Source organism: Leptodactylus fuscus, chromosome 11 (assembly GCF_031893055.1).
Source record: "Leptodactylus fuscus isolate aLepFus1 chromosome 11, aLepFus1.hap2, whole genome shotgun sequence".
Lineage (NCBI taxonomy): Eukaryota > Metazoa > Chordata > Amphibia > Anura > Leptodactylidae > Leptodactylus > Leptodactylus fuscus.
The window spans coordinates 55,522,170-55,548,721 of NC_134275.1; the positions used below are offsets into that span (position 1 = coordinate 55,522,170).

The 26,552-nt window shown below is 42.2% G+C and overlaps 1 protein-coding gene across 1 annotated transcript in view; it reads right to left on the reverse strand.

The window, feature by feature from the left end:
• LOC142184404 (protocadherin-11 X-linked-like) overlaps positions 1-26,552 on the reverse strand; it is a 905,556-nt gene that overhangs the window by 480,077 nt on the left and 398,927 nt on the right. The gene's annotated exons all lie outside the window — the stretch shown is intronic.

The window sequence follows — 26,552 nt, forward strand, 5'->3', positions numbered from 1 at the left end:
AAGTAGAGAATTACTGTGAAACACATACACATTAGGTATCCCTGTGTCTGAAAGTGCCCGGTTTACTGAATATAGGGGATCCGCAGTGCTCCTGTTCCGTTGGGAAGGGGTTAATAGGAGCACTGCAGATACCCTATATTCAGCCAGGCTGAATTCCAAGTGGGGGAAGAAAAATCAGTCCTCAAGCTCAGGAAAGGGGCAGACAGACAACCAAAACACCCCCTCCCCTTTCCCAGCACCCAGCAACTACTGCACCCAAAAACTTCCACCATTTTAATTTTTGAAATTTTCCAGTAGCTGCTGCATTTCCCCTCCTCGGCTTATACTCGAGTCAATAAGTTTTCCCAGTTTTTTGTGCTAAAATTAGGGGCCTCGGCTTATATTCGGGTCGGCTTATACTCGAGTATATACAGTATGTCTAAATTGAGCATTTCGGACAATAATACATCCCCATATCCAATATCTAGTGTGTGATATATGTGCCTATTAAGTATCTAGGATATGTGATACATGTCTATATCTATAATCTAGTACATGTGATAAATCTTCATACGAAGTATCTAGTACATGTGACATCCCATCATATTATGTATCTACTGCATGTGATCAAGTACCTAGAACATACGATACATCTCCATACATAATACGTATCTCAGGAATATCTCTTCGTTTATTTCATTTTGCTTTCTTTTACATTGCCAATAGTTTTTGTCCGTTTGACATTCAGAGAGAATAAACGTCGGTAAATTTCCACCCACAATAAGAAGGTGTTGGGCGTCTATTGATGTGCGCGACACTACACAAGAATTGTAGAAGGCAGGAATTGGATGTACAGACAGAATCACTTGCTCGCTGGAGACTGCAGTGTTTTCATGTGTTCTCACCCCTGGAGGATGCAGCTTAACTTGCGCTGTCAAACCGTCTCCTCCAAGACTGGCGCTCTGCGCCCTAATTCCCAGCTCGCACCATACAAACAACATCAGGGTGCCGAGCGAGGAGGAAAAAACAATAGCTTGTAATCAAAGACATATGGCTGACTTAATCTGCCTGACAGATACTCAGAAACCTCAAAGTGCGCTCGGAGCAAAGGAAAGTCACCGCAGCTCATAAGACAGAGCCAAAATGGCAAATCAGAAAAATCACAAGGAACAAGAAGTTTTAGGTTTCAAGATTTGTCAAAACTGTTCTCGATAATTTACGGATGAGGGAAAATATCCTAAAAAATGTCATATAGATCATACCGCATGGTTACAGTATCAGTTACAGCAAGACTGAGTAAACCGGTCCATTCCAAATTTCCCCAAAATTTGAGGGTCCGTCCAAACCTGAGACCTGGAGTTTGCAACTCAGAAATCATTATTATACTCTGAAGTTTCTTCAGACCTCAGCTCCACCAAAAGAGTCATGATGTCAATCCCCCCGCCCCCCCATACATACGCACTCATGGACTTCAGCAGTGACCTTGGACCACTGACCTCACAGAAGAGGCCAGAAGATGATGGTGTTTTGTCTCACCTCCCATGGACCTCCATTTATAACACTCTGAAGTTTCAGTAGTCAGTGCTGCCTCTGTACCAGACATGTTTGCTAAGATACCCTTAGCCTCGGCATTTCCTAAGACACAATAACTAAAGAGATCTCTCCTACATGCAGCCCTATCCTGCTTGACTTGACATGGACACAAGGAGTCACATAATAGTCTGACGTGAGAAGGTCCTCACCAATATTAGTCTTTAGTCCCTGCCATGTTCAATCCAGAACTCACTTTGTCATGAACTTCTACCGCACCCACAAGTAGATGCCCCATGACCATCAGTTTGGGACCAATATTATTTTAAAGGGGTCACCGAGGCTGTAGATATTAATGGCAAACTGGAAACGGACATAGCCACACAATGTGTAGTGCCCACTTCTGCTTTTTGCAGCTCGATATACCGGGCTAGCTCTGACGTCTTCTGATATGAAGAACCCAATAATCTGCTATGGATAGGTCATTAAATATCTGCAGCCTTGAATACCCCTTTAATTGAGACCTTTCACCATTTCCAAATACAACTCTTTGTAACTCTATGCTCTATCGTGGAAAGAACCACAACGCTTTACAGTCACTGTATAGAAGATGGGATCCCATCCGATCCCCATCGCGCAGGAAAATACGCGCTCCAAAACCATTGTGTTTTGGAAATCCCAGCATGTTGATTATACCCTATGGAACAGTTGGAGGTTTCTCTATAGGTATAATGGAAGCAGAAAGTCCTCCAGGAAACCTTTGAGGACTTTCTGTGAAAAGCGTTGTGAGAAAACCAAGATGTGTTGCAGCAACATTCTTCCCGCCACGTAGTGGCTTCTACCCCCTACATGGGGCCTTAGCCTAAAGATAAAGGGTATTTGAATGTCTCTAGAGGAGGTCTCTCCACCCATATTGGTAAATAATAAACATTCATGACAAAGTCCAATGGAAATCTGTACAGTTGGGTAAATGTAAATGCACTAAATAGAATGACATTAATATGATAGGACACAATGTAGCATTACTTCTTTATTTTTCCATTTTTTGAGGAGCCGGAATGAGCCCCGACTGCCTCCAGCCTCTCTCCAGGACGCAACATCTTCCCCAGGAATATGACTACGAGCAGAGATCTCCGTGATTAAACGCTCTTTGTGTAATTGCTCGCTCCCTGGAACCTCGGCTCCTGACATCCATTTTTTTTCCATTGGATTTTCCGCTTGGTTTAATATTGTGGTTACAACATCATTTTATTCTGTCAGTGAGAATAATCTGTATATGACATCACATGAAATGAAATCCTGGCTTACTTCCCTTAATACTGCAGGATTTTATCTACAACATAAATAACACCGCCGCATATTATTGTAAGTTTCATCCAGGCATTTCTGGGTTGGCCCATATTGGATGTCCATGCAGTGTACGCAAAGGGTGAAAGCTGTAGTAAATCCAAAAAATTACCGGAGGAATTCCTGGTCAAAGACGCCCCAATTTCCACCAAGGAAAATCAAAAAGTGGGCACATCCCAAGGGAACATTCACACATACCTGATTTGCAAAATACCGTAATTCTGCAACTAAGAAACCTGATCTATACATATAAATGGGACTGTTTTGGCAGCAGGTGGACGGATGTATACAGACCCCGTCTAAGTAAATAGGTCAGCCACTAACATTTTTGCAAACAACAAGGCAACACATTGATAAAGCGAGTCTGTCACTAAAGCTCAGGATATCATCCCAGTTCTGCAGATAGATAGGTTACAATCACACAATTGTAAACCACAGCCTTCAATGCTGATATATCTCTGTCTTTGCCCATATGTAAATTAGATCTTTGGCCCCACAAGGGCATTGACATTGCTTCAAACAACTCATTTGCCTGAGGAAACCACTGTGTTACCCTGGTGAACTTAACCTATCTATCTGTAGGGCTGGTTAGGTTCTGAGTAAAGACTCCTTTAATAAAGGGGTCCCTTATTTTTTTTAAGGATATGTTCACCTTTGCAACCAGTTTAATTGTACCTAGATCAGTCCTCAGGATTTAAGTCCACTGTAGTCACTCTCCATTCCATCTATTCCCCTTCTAGCCAATGTGTACTGGCAAGGTGTCGGGGTCAGATAGAAGGGAGTGTTGATTGCAGGGTCAGTCAACAAGGGGCTCATTTTTAGCTTGTACTGTAGCCTCTACCGGATGTATAAAGAATCATATACACAGGATAAAGGTTGTCAACACCTCCTGGGAAATGACTTAAGACACATAGGTATGTATACATTAAAAATGGCGGCTACTTGGAATACGGCTCATTTAGATGCAATGGTGGTTGTAGATAGTTGTATAAGGTAGACTGGGCTTAACAGCAGCGATGGCGAAAACCAATATCGGATCCTCAAACAAAAGAGCGAGACAACTTTCAGAGTTTTACCAATTGTCTGAAAGGCGCAGTCTGCAGAAACATCAGATTTTTATTTTTTTTTATAACACTTGCTCGGAAATGAACTGCGGCTTTATAGACTTCACTATTGTATTTCTCACCTTTCAAAGCAAGGGCTTGAATAATGAAGGTTTTGGGTCTGTGATACCTGACACCTGCTGTTCAGTTACTTCCTTCAGGAAGTCTCAAATCTGACATCTTGGAGGTGTCATTGACTTGTAACAAAACCTTTAAAGTTTGAGGCCAAATTATTTTGTTTTAATCCTCTTACGTCTCCTTTACACTTATTTTGCATCTTCTCCATCTTCTCCCACACTCATATCAGTGGCAATGTCCAATGTCGGAAGAGCGAGACTATACCATAATTACAGTCTACATAAGACCATACAAATCCATAGCAGAAAACCCATGGATGTTTATGGCTCATACTGGATGTCTTGGCAGATAGTACTAGGTTTTTTCTGGAATTTGTATACAATGTTCCAGTGGTTGCCTGGTTATCTCGAGAAGATTTGTTCCAGCCTGAAGTGGTGGATTTTGTATTCCTATGCAAAGCTATGTCTGGGGACCTCTGAAAAAATTTTTTCAGGCCATGGGTATGAGATGCTTTTAGTGGTTCCATGCAGTAGGGTCTGACACCCTAGACCCCCACCAGTGAGTACAGACCAGTGAGTAGTGATGGGTGAGCTTTGTGAGATTTATTTAAAAAGGTTTGCAAGTTTATTTTTGGATCGATGTTGTGATGTCAGGTCTCGGGTCACCCCTGAGATTTATGATTGGACCTCAGCAGTCACGTTTATAACGAATCACAAAAATGTTAGGTTTGGCTGAGCTCAAAATACCAAGTACAGCCATTATACAATGTATGGTGCAGTTTTTGGTAAGCAGTGAACATATGTTGTGGACTCTTAAAACAACTGACCCCACTTGAATGAATGCAATCACCTTCTGAAGGTTGTGGGGAATCGTTCAGGTAGATGCTTGTAGCAGTACAGGAAACAGGGACACACACACTGGATTGCACTCAAGTTCAGTCTTTATTCACTTGCAGTGCATAAACTGCCTTTGCAAAGGCACAAACAAAACAAAAAACCATCTTGGCTGAGAACTAACTAAACAAACTTTATCCCCTGACTATACAGGAGCCTGGCTGCCAGGCTCTTGCTCTCCTAACAACAACAGGTGGCACAGTACCTGGTTTGTGGGTTCTGTTTGGGCAGGTCAGCTCTGTCAGTGTGGTTCCACAGCCCTTAGGGTAAGTTCACACTGGGTTTTTGGTCAAGGTTTTGAGTCCTTAATCACCTCAAAACACTGACCAAAAAGACGGCTCCCATTGAATTTAATGGGAACCGCTCAGGAGCTTTTCCCGGGAGCCCAGCTCCTGGAAAAGAGAAACGAGGTGCTCATTGTGCAGGCGGAGTCGCCTCGTGAAGAAACTCTCTCCTCCGGACTAGGCCCATTCATTGGGCCTAATCCGAAGTGGAGCGCGCAGCTGGATGCCGTTGCAGTGCAGTGCAGGGTCAGTTGCGGCAACCCGGGTTTTGGATTGGAACCTGAGGCAGCCTCCACCTCAGGTTCCGATCCAAAAAATGAAGTGTGAACTTACCCTTAGAATTACACACAACCTAATATCAGGCCTTGATAACACATCTGACTTCCCTGGTGTGGGTCTTTACCAAACACCCTTTAGCTGCCTGGCTATACCTGTCTTCCCAGACCACACCCTTCACTTTCTCACAAGGTATACAGTGGATCAGGAAATTTCTAGAAATGCAGTTCCCTATATTAAAAACTAAATTAAAAATTTTGGATAGCCACATTACTATAGACTGTTTTAGACCAATAAATAATCCAATAAGACACCAATTTTTTTTCTTTTCCCATAGAGAACAGAAAATAGATGCCATCAATCATGAGCGCTGCTCTGCAGTTACTATGATACAAGGTGAGGATTGTCCTCTGCTGGGGTCAAATGCAACTATACAGAGCCACAAATATGGAAAGCCTTAAGACATAAGGAGCAACAATCTGCAACACTAGGGAAAAAAAATTGACTTTGCTCTCCTTGTATATGTAATATATGAAAAACTACAAACCCTTCCTACAGAGACAACCGCTTCCTGTGGCGCTACTGCACCGATCCCATTGTTTGTGCAGTTCTCCCTGGAAAATGCCGGCTGTTCGTTCCATATGCTTATTGCACCATTCATGTCCCACAGGTCACATCAGACAGTCACTTTTGTATGATCGCTGCACTTACCCTGCCCTGTTACATATGAATGAAGACAATATGAATTGCAAAGCAGAAGAGGCAGAGATTCTCCGGGCAACCAGGTGCCAAAAAATTTTCATGTGTCAAAAAGTTCAAGTGATTTGAGGCAGACGTCTGTCAAGAGCCAAAGATGGAGAAGATCTTCATTAAAGACACAAAAGCAGCAAATCATCAATATCACACGGTCATGTTACAGGAAGATTGCAGCCTTTACCAATTTCATGCACTGCGGAGTTCCCATAGCTGGGAAGGAGGGGGACCGATATTCCATGAAGACCAGGAGGACATCAATACCATACACAGTGACAAGTACATAGGCAGAGAGAATTACTGATAGGGATCAATTTGCCAATGTATTAGACCTCAATTCCTTTCATGCAATTTTGTAGAGATAATATACTCCCCCCCCCCCCCCTTGCGGGAATTAATGTTTAGGGACACTAAAATTTTTATAATTTTGGTGATCTGAAGACAGTCAGTCAATGCCAACCATATACTGGTCTTCAGTGCCTGGTAGTAATAATCTGTATGCCACAGACTGGCTGCAGCATACATACCCAGAATTATCTTATAGCCATGGTTAGATGTATTTGGGCCCCTCTGCTGCCCATGTGTCCTACAGACAGTAGATAAAAAGCGCACAGTAACTTGTGTACCTAGCACGCAGTATTGTAGTTATATTCTTGTACATAGGAGGCAGTATTATAGTAGTTATATTCTTGTACATAGGAGCAGTATTATAGTAGTTACATTCTTGTACATAGGAGCAGTATTATAGTAGTGATATTCTTGTACATAGGAGCAGTATTATAGTAGTTATATTCTTGTACATAGGAGCAGTATTATAGTAGTTATATTCTTGTACATAGGAGTAGTATTATATTAATTATATTCTTGTACATAGGAGCAGTATTATAGTAGTTATATTCTTGTACATAGGAGTAGTATTATAGTAGTTATATTCTTATACATAGGGGGCAGTATTATAGTAGTTATATTCTTGTACATAGGGGGCAGTATTATAGTAGTTATATTCTTGTACATAGGAGGCAGTATTATAGTAGTTATATTCTTGTACATAGGAGCAGTATTATAGTAGTTACATTCTTGTACATAGGAGCAGTATTATAGTAGTTATATTCTTGTACATAGGAGTAGTATTATAATAGTTATATTCTTGTACATAGGAGCAGTATTATAGTAGTTATATTCTTGTACATAGGGAGCAGTTTCATAGTAGTTATATTCTTACACATATGAGCAGTATTATAGCAGTTATACTCTTGTACATAGGGGCAGTATTATAGTAGTTATATTCTTGTATATAGGAGCAATATTATAGTAGTTATATTCTTGTACATAGGAGTAGTATTATAGTAGTTATATTCTTGTACATAGGATTCAGTAGTATAGTACTTAAGCCTTAAGGCAATTTCAGGACACAAGGAAAAGACAGGGCACCAAACAGTAGGGGACAGGAAGTGGCTTAACGAGCTTAATCTATTCTTCAATAGATTCGACTCCAAGCAAATGCTCCCTCCACCAGCATGTCAGCCAACCGCCCTCCCCTCACACACCAAGACCCAACCCCCACCGACCTGCGGTCAACTGCAATCTGACTATCTGATCCTGCAGGAGTCTCAGGTGTGTAAGGAAATGAAGAACATTAGAGCGAACAAAGCGGGGGGACCAGATGGTATAAGCGCAAGAGTTCTTAAAATGTGCAGTGACCAGCTGTGTGGTATTATAACGCACATGTACAATATGAGCCTGAAGCTGGGGGTGGTACCTCAACTGTGGAAAACATCTTGCGTGGTACCAGTCCCAAAGAAACCCAACCCGATGGGCTACAATGACTACCGACCTGTAGCACTGACATCCCACCTGATGAAGGTCCTAGAGAGACTGGTCCTGACACACCTACGCCCCCTAGTGAGCTTCGCTCTGGACCCCCTCCAGTTTGCCTACCGGCCAGGCATTGGGGTAGATGATGCCATCATCCACCTTCTTCATAGAGCTCTCTCTCACCTGGAGAAACCCGGGAACACTGTGAGAATAATGTTCTTTGATTTCTCCAGTGCGTTCAACACCATTCAGCCAGGGCTACTGAGGGAGAAGCTGAACCTTGGTGGTGTGGACCATCACCTGTCCAACTGGATCCTAGACTACCTGACAAACCGCCCTCAGTATGTGAGAGCCCAGGACTGTGTGTCTGACACTGTGATCTGTAGTACGGGGGCACCTCAAGGTACAGTTCTTGCCCCATTCCTCTTCACACTGTACACTGCTGACTTCAGGCACAACTCATCCAGCTGTTACTTACAGAAGTACTCCGATGACTCTGCTATAGTCGGTCTTATCACTGATGGCGATGATAGGGAATACAGAGACTTAAACCGGGATTTTGTTGAATGGTGCCAGCAGAACCAGCTCAGGATTAATGCTGGGAAGACCAAGGAGATGGTGGTGGACTTTAGTAAACGGAGAGGTGCTCCGACCCCGGTGGAGATCCAAGGAACATGTATTGAGATAGTCAGGACCTATAAGTACCTGGGCGTGTTCCTCAATAATAAACTAGACTGGGCTGATCACCTGGAGGCGCTGCACAGAAAGGGCCACAGCAGACTCTACCTGCTCAGGAGGCTGAGGGCCTTCGGAGTCCGGGGGACACTTCTTAGGGCCTTCTTCAACTCTGTGGTTGCCTCAGCCATCTTTTTCGGTGTGGCCTGCTGGGGAAGCAGTATATCAACCAGGGACAGAAATAGACTTCACAGGCTGATCAGGAGGGCCAGCTCTGTCCTGGGGAGCCCCTTGGACCCAGTACAGGTGGTGGGTGACAGAAGGATACTGTCTGTGGTGACCTCCATGCGGGAGAACAAATCCCACCCCATGTATGGGACCCTGATGGGACTTGGCAGCACTGTAAGCGACCGTCTGCTTCACCCCAAGTATGAGAAGGAGCGCTATCGCAGGTCCTTCCTTCCAACCGCGACCAGGCTGTATAATCTACATCAGACCAAACGAAGAGCTCTCCGCACAGAGAACTAATGATTATGAGGATGACCATGAGGTCTTCCTCTTTCTCTTCTGTTTTTCCTTAGCTGCCATGGACTCCTAGTATATCTTCTCTTCTCAGCTTAGCTGTGTCTACGTCTGTAACATATTACTCTGTATTATCCTGTATCTGTATTACTATGCTGCTGTAACACGCTGAAATTTCCCCAAGGTGGGACTATTAAAGGATTATCTTATCTTATCTTCTTATCTTATCTTATAGTAGTTGTATTCTTGTACATAGGAGTAGAATTATAGTAGTTATATTTTTTTATATAGGAGCAGTATTATAGTAGTTATATTTTTGTATATAGGAGCAGTATTATAGCAGTTATATTCTTGTATATAGTGGCAGTATTATAGTATTCATATTCTTGAATATAGGGGCATATTTCATTCATTTTATAATGTATTACAGAGATAACTGCATTTTCTTGGGATTCTTTCCAGTTATTTGCTTTTCTGTTGAAGTCATTGATGTGCCATTTCCATGAGTATTTGTAAACCCCACTTACTTACAATGTGTCTTCATAAAAAAAGCTTAACCTTTATGACGCTTTAACAAAATAACGTGTCGGTAATGTCTGCCATTTAGGCATTTATGTCTCTGTTCTCTGTCTCCTTCTTTTGTTTTTGGTGGTTGTGAAAAATTCAATTTTACCTTCAGAATTAATTAGCAAATTTTGTGTTAACTTGTGTTCACTCATTATAGTCTCATCAAGAGGCCATTACCATAATGATAAAAAAGAGTATTTGTATTCCCATAACCAATTTGCACTTAGTGAACTGCTCATTTCGAGACCAGGAGAGGTTTACAAAATAGACTTGGCACTTGTGTGACACTTTCTGTTCAATTATACAGCAGACGAAGTGAGCCACGAGGAGACTGATGAGAACTGACATCCAAGAGGGAATTGGCGGCCCCACCTGATAATATCACAGAGAAAGGCACAAGCGAGTCGCCGGTTCATTCATTACAAGAGATTCCCAAAAAGGAAAAGCAATTCCAAGGCAAAGAATACAATTGGTGATGAGTGTGTATAATGTCCCCCCTGTGACGAGACTTCATAATATATGTTGGCAAGCAGCCAGTGATGCATAGAATTGTCCCTTTAGGACTCAAGATAAAGCTGGGTCCAATTTCCTTATGAATGGCTAATTAGCTTGCTCTTAAATACCACATGGACAATGACTACAATGAAAAATGATCAAGCACGTTGCCTCCAAAAACATATGTCTACACTGTGGATGGCAATGCCATTCAATGAGCCTGACTATGAATGGTATCCATGGATGGGTGGATTGAATATCCAAGCAATTCATCAAGTATAAACGGTCCATCAGCTCAACCTAGATTACATGGTCCAGTGGTGGACCCAATGTTTCCAGTCTACCTTCAAAACAAACTCATACTATTGACACCACTGGTTCTGGTCTAGGATACTATTTGTCCATAACAGCCTTGACCTGATGAATGAACCTATAAAACTACAAATTCTTACCTCTACAATGGAATTTTTTTTTTTTTTTTTTTTAGAAAATTTCACTTTAGAAAATTTGGTTGGAACTGCAGTCTCTGAATCACTTACCTTTCCAAATATATCTGCAATGTTTCCAAATTAGATATGGTTGAACCACTTTATTCACTGCTGGGTTCAACTCGAATAACCCTAAATTGTTTGTATTTTTACTAAACCGAAAAATTGGGGTTTCATCTCAGAGAAAAAAATAAAACATGTATTTTGGCAAATTATTATACTCCGAGCCTCTTTGACCCTCACGGTATCCAGTGTTCTCTTGCAGACATCATAAAAGAGACCTAGGGAGAGAAGAAGAGACCGCAGAGTATAATCATTTCACTTCTGGTTTTATCCAAACTTGTTTGACCTGAAACAAATTGCTGGAGGCGCGCCCATCTGTATTCAAAATGCAGATGCATATATCTATTGATTTACTTGCAGAGATGAGTGAAATATTGAAAATTTACCAATGATTTTTCAATGAAAATCTTTTTGAATATGTCAATTATGTCAGTAACTGCAATCTATGGATGAGAATCAATGGTTTTATCTATGATCTAAGAAGCAGAAGACTATAGAAAGAAATAGGCCACCTAGTCATAGTGGAATTGGTTTTCCAGCCCAAATTGATCTTAGGGGATCTGAAATCCAGACCCTACAAAGATCAGTTCTTGCACAAGGCTCCTATTCAGGTCAACATGAACTGGTCACCCTTGGAGATAATAGATTTATAATTTTGTTCCAAAACTAGTCAATAGAGCCACACATATATCCATCGATTCCTATGGGGAGACCAATGATCTGTAGAATACAATAAATCTACAATTTTAGCATCAAAGCTGTAATTTCTCTATAATTTGACATTTTTAACAACCTACATGTCTTGTTTGTGTACCGTATAGATGAACAGAAAATATAACTTTCCTTGACCAAAAATCCTATTTAGATGGAGGTCGCCCATCGGGAAGTCAGTCAACCATCTATAGAGCAACCAGTGAGAAGTGGAACAAACCTATAGAACATGGAGTTTGTGATTTGAGGGATTCCATGTGACACTTTTAGTTCGGCTTTCATCCCTATATGAAGGCATCTCCAAGCCCATACTGGTAATTTGTTGACTTCCCACTCAGTAAAGCTTTTAAAGTGACAGACAGCATCGGTCTCTGGGGATATCCAATTGCCAGATCGCAAGTAAATTTGTCACAGTGATAGTATAATTAAATGCATTATTCTTCTTCAGAAAGACAGTGAACGCTCCGACAGCTTCGATGAGAAAAACCTCTCTCTTCTTCCATTGCCTCAGTTCTTAATTTTGAGAGACCTTCAGGGAAGACCTAAAGATATTATTTCCATCAGACGCGCTGAAGCCAATAGCACCTCTATTTAGCCTAAGTTAGTTACGTAGGATACAATGTTTCGGGATCTCTCTTCCGTAACCTCAAGACTTGACCCAAGTTTGGTACCGCTCAACTATTATATGACTTGAGCTGAGTATTAAAGAGTATTTTTTGCCAAAATATGTTACAGATTTTACAGATTGGACTTGGCCTTGAGTTGTTCTCTTCTTTCAAGTCAATTGTTGGATCAAGCCTTTTTTCTATATCATTTGTTCTAGGGAAGGGGAGTGTCAATTCAAAATGGCTGCCTTTATTTTACCAAAGTACTTACAAGCAGCTTTCTTAGATACTTAAATATGTCATGACTTGTCCCACTTACCAAACACAATGCATAGCATTTGTGCAGGGCTGTCCTTGGTATTGCAGCTCTGACCATTGACTTGAATGAGACTGAGCTGCAATCATGTCATATGCTCAATGAATGTGATGTCACATGGCTTCTGATTTAGATGGTCAAACTTTTTATCTACAGGGTCTCAGGTGTAGTATAGATCTTGAATCAATTACATATTCTGAGAAAAGGTCTGCAGGTCTCAGAAAAACCCTTTAACCGGTGGACCCGTAATACAGTCAACCATATCACACTGCTACATAAACAAAGTGTCCAAGATGGCGGCAGGAACAACCTCCATGCCGAGTTCCTTCAAAGACTTTCTGCAAGTACCAAGAAAATCTGAGGTTCTTTCTTCCTTCCCTAAATTTTGTTAATTGCAAAAAAAAAGAAAATCTATTAACACTTCTACTTCTGAAAAAAATTCTTACTTTGCTGCATTGCTTCCATGTCTACTTAATATTTCTGCACAGAGCTGTACTATATTAACATACGGTGGCTCCTTTCTGTGAAATCCTGTACTTTTCTGTTATTTCCCTTGTTTATATACAGCCGAGATCTTTATATTGCATTTCACTGGAGCACTGGAGTAGGGGCCCCTGAATAATGCAGGGAAGCTGGGGCTGGAGGATAGTCTACTAGACCAATTCTATATCAGGCATCGTGTAACCTAGAAAAGCGATTCTGGTGTCATTTGAAAGATGGTAATATAAGAAAGCTGAAAATTCTAAAGTATCACTTATGATTTCCTGAGATATCAAAACTTGAAACACAGTCAGGGCGGGTTCACACCAGCGCCCGATCTCCGCTTTGTGGGTTTCCGTCTTCTGCTGATAGGAGACAGAAACCCGGCATTCAGTGTCCGGCCGTGAGCGTCTTCTGGTCTCCACGGTGAAACAATTTTTTTTTTTAACCGGACACAAAGTCCTGCATGTCCGACTTTCGGTCTGGTTAAAAAAAAAACAAAAAAAAAACACAAAATGTTTCACTGCGGAGACCAGAAGACGCTCACGGGTGCTCATGGGCAGACACTTTGCAAACCCATTCAAATGAATGGGTTTGAAAGCTTCCCGCCGGTTTCCATCTCCTGTCCAGTTTCTCGGGCAGGAAACAAACCTGCAAAGTGGAGACCGGGCGTGGGTGTGAACCCGCCCTCAGTATTAGGAACAGCGGGATATAAGTATCTCTAACCCAACTGTGTCATCAAATGATAATCTCTGGAATTCATACAAGTAGAACTGTGATCTCGCTGTCCTATGAAAGCCAAGAATCTGATCTTTCCTATAACACAACAAATGTTCTAGAATTTATAATACCAGAGACATAACTAGTTGAAGTGACAACATTCAGCCTCAGCTTCCCTGTATTTTTCAATAGTTGCTCCCGTCGCTCCTTAATACAGTATATCGCAACATTTTATTCTGGTCACCAATTCTTCCCGAAAAAATCAAAAGTTATCAGAACATTTAGTTACCTTTTAACCCAGCGCATGGAAATAATTGTTTAAGACGCCAATAAACTTTGCCTAAAAACTTCCCCTTTGTTTCAGCGCACACTGTCACAAACAAAGCGCTTTTACTACCTGCTGCTTGACATTCGCCTCAACGAAAGGTCGTATTTTAAAACGATTACTTTGTCATGTCAGTCAACAAACCCATTATATCCCCCCCAGCCCCTCACCATATAATAAATTTACATGTTTGAGCCTTAGCCATGTGCACGTCCCATTCTTTCCGGTACATTTCACCAGAATACCGATCAATAGACCGTCATGAAGCTCACGGGTTGCAAATTGCTGACGCTAGCTTATGAAATGACTACAGATTCGTGGCTGTGTCAGGGAACCTTGACTGAAATCCTAAATGGAACACACGGCTTGACAGGCCTGTAGGTTGGCGCTAAGCACACAATGGATTTAATTCACTTTTATGATTGTGACCCACTGTTTTAAAGTATTTTTAATACATGTCAAGTAAGTGCATTGCCTGCAGTACTATACATCAGCGCTGCGAGAGCGAATGTACAATGAGGGATACTGAAGGACAATGTAACACTTTTAACTAGGCACAAAAGACATCACGATATTACTTAATAAGATTTGCACACAAAGTTCTTTCTTCTTCAGCTCTTAGTTTCCCAGCGTGAACTCAACACATTAGAAAATGCATCTACCTAAAAAAAAAAAAAAATGGCCTCGGGCACGCCATGGGCTAGGCAGTTCTGGGTTCTCTTGGTGCGCCACATTTAAACATTCCTTCGCCTTTATACTCTTAGAAGATTAAAAACAGATTTTTTGGCATTTAGATAAAAAAAAGGTCAAGAGCTGGGAAAAAAGAAGGGAAAAAAATAGCTCTTATTCATTGTCTATCTGAGGTGTACCTATAGGAGAACGCAATCTTTGCATGTTTGGCTAACGGGCTTTTGAAAGCTATAGGAGATTTTTAAGTGGCTCTTTGGGGGCGAGAAATGTTAGCATGTTCTGGAAGGATGAGGAAGAGTTGACATGAAATGGTTTCCATGTAGAAGTATCACATGCTAAAGATGAAGATCTCTGCAGGACACCCAAATGAGAAGCGGACTGCAATGTTAAATCTAAGTTGCAACGTGTGATAGTTGGAGGCTGACACTCCATACTTTTAGACTAGGCGCAACAATCTTAATACCTACTATAGTTACTAGAGATGAGTGAACACTAAAATGTCCGAGGTTCGAAATCCGATTCGAACAACCGCACACTGTTTGACTGGATTTCGAACCCCATTATAGTCTATGGGGGGGGAAATACTCGTTTCAGGGGTACACAAAATTCGATAAAATTATACTTACCAAGTCCACGAGTGACGGTCGGGCTGGATTCTCCTTGAAGTCTTCTCCCGGCGCAGTGTCCCCGCGTCTTCTTCCGGCTGGAATTCACTCTGCCTAGGCATCGGGGCCTAGGCAGAGCCGACTGCGCATGCGCGGTCATGCGCAGTCAGCTCTACCTAGGCCGGATGCCTAGGCAGAGTGAATTCCAGCCGGAAGACACCGTGGGGACGCTGCATGGAGTAGACTTCTCTTACCTTTAGAAGAACCAGTGTTGATTTGCAGAATATATATAGTATTCTGCCAATCAACGCTGGTTCTGCATCGAACCTTAAACTTCGAACAGCTAGTAGTGTTCGATCGAGTACGAGTATTTTGAATACCGTAGTATTCGATCGAACACCTACTCGATCGAACACTACTCGCTCATCTCTAATAGTTACTTCTCTGATATTTACTAAGAGATTCTACTATAGAGGAGGAGGAGCCACTTAAAATACTGTATACAGATTCAGCAATGTCCAGTTACAAGAAATCAATTACTCTTAAATGGGACAGAGCTGCAAACTGGTCATGTGATGGCACTTCCCTGTGAAATTAAAGGGGCACTCAACTGAACACGTCTTATAGTGTCCGGGTAGGACATTATTGAAGGAGTCACTTGATGTCTTTTGTTGTTGCAGAAATTGTACCTTGAGTTATACAACATGTTGTTTGGTTATGTATATGTCACTTTAATTGTAGGATTGTACCATCTGTGGCTGGAGCCCTTGGCCAGTTGACGTAGGAGGACTATCACAGCGTCTCATAGGTTTAGCTAGGTTCCACAGGCTGCTATTAAACCTAAACCCCACAGCTTGGTTAATGTAGGTGGATTTTGGAGAGCAGGCACACCTTTGGCAAAATACAAAGTCAAAAGAACAAGAAGAAAATCCTCTGCCCCCGAGGATGGACATCTATGTCCAGACCAGAAAGCTCCATTGCTGGAAGACTCTCGGCAACTTGACAATTCCTGCACCCAGCCACCTCTGATTACTTAATCCTGTACAACAACTTATTGCAATCTTGCTACCAAGAACATTAATGTGTAATTCATATCTCCCTGAGTACCTATTTCCGTCTGTGGTTGCTACCCAGTGGTAATGCCAACAGAAAGACTGACAGGTCAGGATGTGAAGCGACTAGAGGCAAAAACAGCAGACATAGCCATGCCCTGGGTGCACCAAACAGCTAATTTGCACATGGATTAAAATGTTAATTTTTCTCAGCAGCAAGATTGCACTTTGACTAAAAAAAAGCCATGACCACAATAACACCAATACAACAGCATATAATATAAGAGGTGGTGGTGCTAGACTCCCTTTAATGTTGGACATAGCTATAGTGGGTACAAAGGTAGCATTCAATATCAGGCGCTGGTGTCTCAGATGGCAAGAGAATTCTATATAGCACACTGAAAGTGACAGCCACATTACACGTTGTATTGGGACTCCGGAGCCACAAGTTTTGGCTCTGCTCCATGGGGGTTATTTGAATAGCAACATGAGAGATTATTAGTATGTAACACTATTGTAACTTACCAATTCTATAAAAAAGATAAAAATGAGTGCACACCTAGCACTGCAAAAATAGAATCTGCCAATTTGCAGTATAAAAAAAAAGTGCAAATGAGACCTAATAAACACTCCTGCAAGTGTTTATTATTAGGTTTCTGCTGCATCTCAGCAGAGCGGAGTGTGCAGCAGGGTTTAGTGCATCTCTGATGCAGCAGAGCTGAGTGTGCAGCAGCGTTCAGCGCATCTCTGATGCAGCAGAGCTGAGTGTGCAGCAGGGTTCAGCGTATCTCTGATGCAGCAGAGCTGAGTGTGCAGCAGGGTTCAGCGGTTGATTGGCCGAATGCTGTACTCTGTATGGAATTCGGCCAATCAACGCTGGTCAATGCATTCCTATGCCGAGATGTAGCAGTGCTGGCCGTGCGCTAGGCTCGACTACTCCGGAGATGAGCCGATCTGAGCGCATGGCCATCACTGCTACATCTCAGCATAGGAATGCGTAGACCAGCGTTGATTGGCCAAATTCCATACAGAGTACAGCATTCGGCCAATCAATGCTGGTTCTGCCGGAGGAAGTGGAGTCTAAGATCGGTCCACAGCAGTCTCCATTCTGGTCCGATCTTAGACTCTGCCTCCTCACAGACGAGCCTCCGGCAGAACCAGCGTTGATTGGCCAAATGCTGTACTCTGTATGGCATTCGGCTAATCAACGCTGGTCAATGGATTCCTATGGAAAAAAAAGTCAGCTCACGCATATTGCAAGCTGACGGGGATCTAGAAGTAATATAGTGACTTGGGCATGGTAGATGGCCCCAAACATGCTTCCCCTGCTGTCCCAGTTGCATTCCAGGGTGTTGGCATCATTTCCTGGGGTGTCATAGTGGACTTGGTGACCCTTCTGAGTCGAATAGTGGTTTCCCCCTAAACGAGTATTTATTTCCCATAGACTATAATGGGGTTCGATGTTCGATCGAACAGTCGAGTATTGAGCGACTACTCGAATCGATCTTCGAACATTTCACTGTTCGTTTGTCTCTAATAATGGTTTATTTTACAGTATACATTAACTTATGAAAGAACTTCCATGAGCAATTGTCCTACTTTCAAGTGGATCTCTACAGCTCCGTACTCCATAAATACTCTGCTTTACTTTCTTTTAACAATCCTCAGCTCCAGAGAGAACCAACCTATTGATCCTTGGGAAACATTGTGTTCTAATCAATGATACATACAGGAGAAGGAACCCTTCCCCGGATGGTATAAGACATCTCTCGTTGGCCAAGTACTGCCACCAGTCAAGGCTCACGGTCGATTACATTCCTTATGGTCAGAGGACAACACTACTGGGTGAAACTGAAGCTCAAATGAGCCAAAAAGACAAAAAAGAAGAATGGATTGCCGACCCGGCACATGGAAGGAAAAATTCATAAAACAATCAATAGTGACCCTATAACTGTTCGAGAATTTTTTTCACCTTAAAGAATTTATTTCTATAAAAACCAGGAGACATGACGCAAATCCGCCCATAGCGTTTCTAGATGTGAAGTGAACTTGTTTAATTTAGCAGGGATTGCTTTTGTGTACTTTTTTTGTTGAAAGATTGGATGATTTAGGTTTACTTCAAACACTGCAGGTAACTGGAGTCAAGGGGACAATTTGCTTGGACAACAATATTATTTTTATTGTTGCTTCAGCTCTGCTCCGAGAAAGCCGCCGACGTATAAATCTTTCTTAAACTGTTTCCTTGTGTGAAATACCACAATGCAATAAAATGGATGAGGACAGCCTTAGTAATTCTTCTCAGATTATCGCCCCTTCACGGGATCTTAATCCCAATAAATTAAGGAGAATTTCCAACATAAAAACAACACAAAAACAAAGGAAAAAAAATCCCTGTTTAAGATCAGCCCTTCAGTCGTCCTCCAGATGGTTACATTTCTATTTGGTGAGTTGCAGCTTAATTTTTGATCCTTTTTCCTTGTTTCTTGCCGAAAATATGTTGGGATGAGATTTTGAAGAAATGTAAAAAAAAAGGGGGGGGGGGGGAGGAGGGCAGAAGAAATAAATATTTTACCTAAATGAATAATAAGGTGAAAATATAGAAGTTTGTATACCTCTTTAGTCTGATCTGTGGGAAAGATGGAGTTTTACAAATCATCACTCCGACTTGTATTTGCTGGTGCTTGCCGATCCCTGATATTTCCATTTCAGTCTGCCGTCTTACCATAACTCCAAGGCAATATTGCCCCCTGCCTTGGGGTTATATTTGCTCCTTCTTCCATCTTCTCCTCAGTAAACTCCTCAAATCTATTCTGAAGGCTACTCGATGCTAGATGCTACAGCGATGCCTCGGGTCTGTGCCAGTCACTACATGGGCTGCCTATTCATTATAGAATAAAATATAAAGTTATCACCCTCATCAACAAGGCTCTCCATAATGCTGCACCTCCCTACATATCCTCTCTCATCTCTGTCTACCACCCAACCTGTGTTCTCCACTCACTCAATGACCTAAGACTTACATCCTCTATTAACAGAACCTCCCACTCCCCTATCCAAGACTTCTCCTGAGCTGCACCACTTCTCTGGAATGCTCTACCCCAGACAATCAGATTAACCCCCAATTTCTACAGCTTCAAGGGCAAACTAAAGACAGATCTTTCTAACTCTTAGGGACCAACACTTTGTAACAAATACTCAGAAAAGAAGAATGGTTTGTGCTGTGACCTATATTGATGTAGAATGAACTTGATACAATGTTGTAAGGCAATAGGACATATAAGGCAATAATGGTTGTTGTTAGGTAGAGATGAGCAAATAGTAAAATGTTCGAGGTTCGATATTCGTTTCAAGTAGCCCCTCAATATTCGACTACTTGAATCGAATATTGAACCCTATTATAGTCTATGGGGGAAAATGCTCTTTTCAGGGGTAGGCAACGTTCGATCAAATTATACTTACCAAGTCCACGAGTGAGGGTCTGGCTGGATCCTCTGAGAAGTCTTCTCCTTGCAGCGTCCCTGCAGCATCTTCCGGCTCGGAATTCACTCTGCCAGGCATCGGGCCTGGGCAGAGCCGACTGCGCATGCCCGCACTACAAGCGGACATGCGCAGTCGGCTCTACCCAGGCCCGATGACTGGCAGAGTGAATGAAGAGCCGGAAGACGCAGCGGGGAAGCTGCACGGAGAAGACTTTTAAAGGTAGGAGAAGAACCAGCGTTGATTGGTCGACTGTATAGCATTTGACCAATCAATTCTGGTTCTGCATCGAACTTTTACATTTGAACAGCGAGTGGTACTCGATCGAGTACGAGTATTTCGAATACCGTAGTATTCGATCGAATATCTACTCGATCGAGTACTACTCGCTCATCTCTATTGTTAGGTCATTGTGGGTGGGGCTATAATTGCAGCCACAATAGTTTCCATTAGGTCATTATAGGTGGGACTGTAATGGTAGTCATCATGGTTGTCATCATGTTGCAACTTGTAAATATTTGAAGAGGAAAGAAAGACACTCCAACATTTAGGTTTCTCTTCAGATGGATATTGTAGGGTTAATTTGTTTCCTCTATTTTCCTAAGAATTCCACATGTGGTATATTGGAAATACACAAACTTTACTTTTTGCAATGAAGGCATCCGGCACATGACCACGCTCACCATCCCGAGCGATTACCCTGCTGAAATTAATAATTCACACGTCTGATTAGAAAGAAGGAGAACGGTGACTTTCTTTCTGCCTATTAACGGTTATTTGGAAACTTTACACTTCACCAAAAACCTTAGAGATTTTATAAGCAATTTCTAAATGGAGAAGATGGAATCTTTCCCTTCGAATCAATTCTGAACGTGCGGGGAAAATAACAATGTATCCCCAAAGCAACCGACCGGAAAAAATATATCTATCTGAAAAAAGAACACAGAAGTGTTTCAGTCTGGCTGTGGTCAGTAGAGTTTGGAAAGCCAGACATTTCACTGCAATAGTTGGTCAAGAAGAGTCTGATTCTTCTTCTGCTTCATTTGAAGGGTCGTAAATGTACCTGAGGTCAGGTGGTGAATGAAGGGCCCTAATAAATTACATTAATAAATGGAAAAGTGATTAGAAATATTATAGATCAGCTTACACAGTCCTTCAGAAATGGATGTAAGCTAGCTCTCCTCCAGAAGTAAGAAAACTGATTCTAAATGGATCATAGTAAAGAAGGTTGGATAAAGATACGTACAAAGATCATCATGTCCAACCTATACACTAATCAAGTTGATGCAGAGGAAAGTATAAAGGCTCACAAGGATGACACCAATTGGCCCGTCAAAGGAAAAATTCCTTCCCACCACCAAATATAGGAGTTGCCTGGATCTTCATCCTATCCCAAAAGTTTCAAGTCTCATATTCTTACTTTTAAGCAAAGCATCCAGGCCCCTCTTGAACTGGTATCTGTCATGGCCACATCTTGTGGCAGCAAGTTTCATAGTCTCACCGCTTTTACTGTAAAGAAAACCCAACCAGTGACTATAGTAATGCTCTAGACTTACAGGGTGGCTTTCTACAACTGTACAAGACTGTTTTGTACCTCTAAAAGAGAACTCATTTTCATATAATTTCACAGAGCACATTGTCTGTATTCTAGCAGGAGTCTCCAGAAGAAATACTATCCTCCAACAAAGAAGAACATTTTGGAAAAAAATTGGGCATGCTGCTATATGCCAGGAGCTAAATGACCAGCCATGATGGTTAATAGGTTATGATTAGAGATGAGCGAGTAGTTAAATACTCAATATTCAATATTCGTTTTGAGTAGCCCCTCAATATTCTACTCAAATCGAATATTGAATCCTATTATACTCTATGGGGGGAAAATGCTCATTTCAGGGGTAGGCAACATTCGATCAAATTGAACTTACCATGTCCAGAAGTGAAGGTCGGGCTGGATTCTCCGAGAAGTCTTCTCCGTGCAGCGTCCCCGCGGCGTCTTCCGGCTCTGAATTTACTCTACCAGGCATCGGGCCTGGGCAGAGCCGCCCGCACTACAAGAAAATGGCCGCTTACAGTCAAAGCCATTTTCTTGTAGCGCGGGCATGCGCAGTCGGCTCTGCCCAGGCCCGATGCCTGGCAGAGTGAATTCAGAGCCGGAAGACGCCGCGGGGAAGCTGCACGGAGAAGACTTCTAAAGGTAGGAGAAGAACCAGCGTTGATTGGCTGACTGTATAGCATTCGGCCAATCAATGCTGGTTTTGCATCAAATTTTTCCATTTGAATAGCGAGTGGTACTCGATCGAGTATGAGTATTTCGAATACCGTAGTATTCGATCAAATACCTACTCGATCGAATACTACTCGCTCATCTCTAGTTATGATAGACCCATAAAATACAGATTCTAGTAATTGCTTCCAAAGTCACCTCTAAATAGAGTTACCTTTAGTAGAACATTTTGAAACTTTCTTTTATTAAGGGTTAAAAAGTACCTTTTGGACAACTTTTAATTTTCTGGCAGAAGTTACAACACTAAAATGTTGTATTGAATTTATTTTTTAGCTTTTTTCCATGAAGTCCTGTGCTGGAATCCACTTTCTGCCCCCTTTATATTCTGGAGTATCAGGGTACACTGGCTCTAGTATAATACAGGGAAGCTGAAGCTGGGGTTTATTTCAAAGTGCTTTAACACTGGCACTATAAAACAGAAAATTGTGGTTTTGCTCTCATAGAAATCAAGAGATTTTCATCTTTTATATAACAAATATATTTTAGACATATCTGTAATATGTCCAGAGATATCACCTATTGGATACATTGTCAGGATTGAGAGCAGACACTTAGAACTATGCCAAACTGTTGATATCACAGCTATAATCTTAGTGTCATATGAAAAAGAAGAGTCTGGTCTTTCATACGACACCATAACCCCTGTTCTAAGTTTTATCATTCCTGAGATATAATCATTTGAATTGCCAGCTCTCCAGCCTCAGCTTCCCTGCTTTATACAAGAGCACATATCCCAGTGAGAAGCAGAAGTACAAATACTGGATTTCAGCACAAAAGTTCACAAAAAAGAGGTAAAATGAGTTAATAAAGTGTATTACAACATTTATTAATGTTGCAAATGCTGCCTGAAAATGAAAAGTTGTCTGAAAGTTTTGGAGCACTTTGATAATGGTGCCAATTCGTAGACCTGCTCTCGTAGAAGTTACCTTTTAGTTTAGGACACAATACAAAGTTTTACCCTAGATGGATTTTTCAATGACTGAGGAGGTTTGTGAGCATTAAAGAGAGTATGGTTGAGCGATGGAGAAAGATCGGACCCTGCTCAACGACCAAGCAAATTTCACGATCGGGATCAGCAGGAAAATGATCGAAAATCAGATTTTGAAATCTCAAGATCGGCTCAACCCTACTGTATATCTCCCTATATTATAAAAATGAATTTCTGTCTGTCTGTGCTCTAATGCGAACCAAACGACTGGACCGATCTTCACCAAATTTGGTACAGAGATACTTCAGATATCCGGGAAGGTTTAAGATGAGACTCCAACTCGCTCGGACGTACCGTTGCTGAGATACAGCATTCCAAACACAATGCCCCCCCCCCTTAGCCAATACAAACCTGCAAGTCTTTCACTCATATTCCAACTGCAATACACATGGTCACTCCACATGCACAATACAACACTGATATCCAAACTGAGATACATGCATCAGAGGATTAGATACACAGATCAGCACACAGTATCACACACCAGAGGATTAGATACACGGGTCTGCACACAGTCCCACAAACCAGAGGATTAAATACGCGCTTCTGCACACAGTTCCACATGACGAAGGATTAGATACACGTGTCTGCACAAAGTACCACACACCAGAGCATAAGATATGCACATCTGCACACAGTACCACATGCCGTAGGATTAGATACACACCTCTTCACACAATACCACACAGGGGATGATTATATACGTGTGTCTGCACACAGTACCACACTTTGGAGGATTAGATACATGCCTCTGCACACAGTACCACAAGCCAGAGAATTACATACACGTCTCAGCACACAGTACCACACAGGGAGGATTAGATACACGCGTCTGCACACAGTACCACATGCCGTAGGATTAGATACGCGCGTCTACACACAGTTCCACATGCCGTAGGATTAGATACACGCCTCATCACACAATACCACACAGGGGAGGATTAGCTACGCGCATCTGCACACAGTTCCACACACCAGAGGATTAGATAAGCACGTGTGCACACAGTACCACATGCCGTAGGATTAGATATGCGCGTCTGCTTACAGTTCCACATGTCAGACGATTAGATACGCACATCTTCACACAGTTGTACACGCCATAGGATTAGATACACACGTCTGCATACAGTACCATATGCTGTAGGATTAGCTATGTGCGTCTACACACAGTTACACATGCCGTAGGATTAGATACGCGCCTCTTCACACAATACCACACAGGGGAGGATTAGATATGTGCGTCTGAACACAGTACCACACTTTGGAGGATTAGATACATGCCTCTGCACACAGTGCCACATGTCAGATAATTAGATACGCGTCTCAGCACACAGTACCACACGGGGGAGGATTAGATACGTGCATCTGCACACAGTACCACATGCCAGAGGATTAGATACACCTGTCTGCACACAGTACCACACGCCAGAGGATTAGATACGCGCGTCTGCAAATAGTACCACATGCCGTAAGATTAGATATGCACGTCTGCACACAGTTTCACTTACCGGAGGATTAGATACGTGCCTCTTCACACAATGCCACATGGGGGATGATTAGATATGTGCATCTGCACACAGTACCACACCAACAAGGATTAGATACTTGCATCTAAACACAGTACTACACGGGGAAGGATTAGATACAGCTTTACTCCAGGTATCCATAACAACTGATCACAGGTTTTTCACTGATATCCAAAATGAGATACACATAATCACATGACGCTTATGGACATACACACAAACCACATACAAAATACACCAGTGCAAAATTGGACATTTCTTATGGGGCCACTACACAAACATAAAATGTAATATACCCGTGCGAAGCCGGGTCCTCCCTCTAGTATAATATAAAATTAGGGTTGAGCAATCGGGATCGAGAAAGATCGGATCCCGATCGGTGATCAAGCAAGTTTCACGATCGGGATCGGCTGGAAAATGATCGGAAATCAGATTTTAAAATCGATCCTGAAATCTCAAGATCTCAACCCTAAAAGAGAGCTATGGCTTCATAATCAATGGCAAACAAGATACTTTTCCCTAAGAGTCATGATATGGTACATTCATGTGTCTGGCGGTGCTACGTTTAGGTTCCTTCCCCATTTTGTCTTCAGTAAGGTAAGCAGAGTTGTTTCCATCGCCGAGCACCTCGTCTTCTTCCTGACTGTTGTTATTGCACAGGTTATACCGCCCGCTGTCTCTGACAACCCTAAGCACCTCGTGATAGAAGAGAAGAAGTGGCACTTCATTAACCAAGCAAAAGAGAAATCTCTTCATCATCCGAGTATGGCAAAATCTCATGTAAAAGAAGTTTTGTGCACCTCATGGATAAACAAATTGCCTCTGTTGGGATCCTGACATGACATTAAACATCTCTGCTGCGCCATCGTGTCAGACTCAATTAACAATACTTGTTTTGCATAACTGCGTCGATGAGCACGCTCTCGAGATCGTGGAGCCCGGGAGCCTCACTGTATATACCGAAAATGAGCTCCATGATGTCAATAATATATCCTCTCACCATGTTATTACAGCCTGTCATCTATATTGATGTGTACACTACATGCAATGTTTCTTCTGTGGAGCATTTATGTAGAATCCTATATCACGCCAAAGATCACAGATGCATATCGCCATCAGCTGTGGGAAATTACTAACTCAGCTCTGCTTCATCTATATGGTTCCTATATAAGAACACATGTGGTAATGGAGGTTCACACAGGAATGGAGTAACCTAGGGGGTATAGGGGCAACCAAAAGGGTTTACCGGTATGAGAATGTGCTATTACCCTATCCATGACTACCTGCAGAACACCATGGCCACTGGAAGACGTCATCCCTGTGATGCGATAGCAGCGGTCACATGACCAATGTCCTCCGATTTAGTGAATATGTAGATACGAATGCAGAGCCAGAAACAGGAGCTCAAGGGAGGTTGACATACACATTACACATTAGTGCATATAGAATTCAAGGCAAAAGTCAGGAGTTCACAGATTTGTTTTGCAAATATTTGCGGGGTTCACCAAGCCAGTTTAGTATTGGACTAAATTTATTATACTATGGAATTTTCCAGGATCCTGTACCCCCCCCCCCCCATCATGGTCCTCTACTAGCCTCCTGGGTAATGTCATGGGCATAAGATAACGCTTCAAAAAGATGGCCACTGGTGAGGCTCGTGACGTCATCCAGAAGAGGACCACAATGGAATACTGGACACTGCGAAGGAGAAGCGAGTATTGGTGGTTATTTTACTGCACCCCTGCTTATTACATAGGGAGGTATGAGGAGACCCCTAGTTTAGTTAGAAGGGTAAAATCCTATACTTTGCTCTTAATAAACTCCTACACTAGAGGACTGTAGCTACTCAGGGATGATTTATATTGACTTAGGTCATCTGTTCCATTGACAGTTCAGGAAAAGGCT